Genomic DNA, 433 nt, shown 5'->3' with positions numbered 1-433 from the left:
TCCTTTTAAAATATTTGTTGACGGAGACGATCGTCCGACGAAACCGCGTAGCCATCCTATTTAAAAGAAAAAAAGAGATTAGTTAACCGCACATAGTAATGCTGGTGCGGGAATGCCTGGCCTCCGGTATTGTTTCTGGATATCACGAGGTGTCTGGACGTTAGGGGGAGGGGGGGAGGGGGAGGTATTTGAGAGGCTAATTGCCACTTCAGTATTAACACTTCTCGTACCAGCAGTCATGTCGGCCGAACCACTTTTAGGTTAACGATACTGTTCTCACTCGGAGCATTGCCATTGCGGGAATTTATGAATAACGATTTGAATACGAAAAGAGCCGCAGTAACCGTATGCTTTCCACTTGCAAGCATAACCGCCGTGGTAATATCGCCATAAATTGGAGAATAAAAGATTGAAAAGAGCCCCCCCACACATC

This window comes from Penaeus monodon, chromosome 20, assembly GCF_015228065.2.
Source record: "Penaeus monodon isolate SGIC_2016 chromosome 20, NSTDA_Pmon_1, whole genome shotgun sequence".
Classification (NCBI taxonomy): domain Eukaryota; kingdom Metazoa; phylum Arthropoda; class Malacostraca; order Decapoda; family Penaeidae; genus Penaeus; species Penaeus monodon.
The sequence above is the reverse complement of the archived record's forward strand: the minus strand, read 5'-3'. Positions refer to the sequence as shown.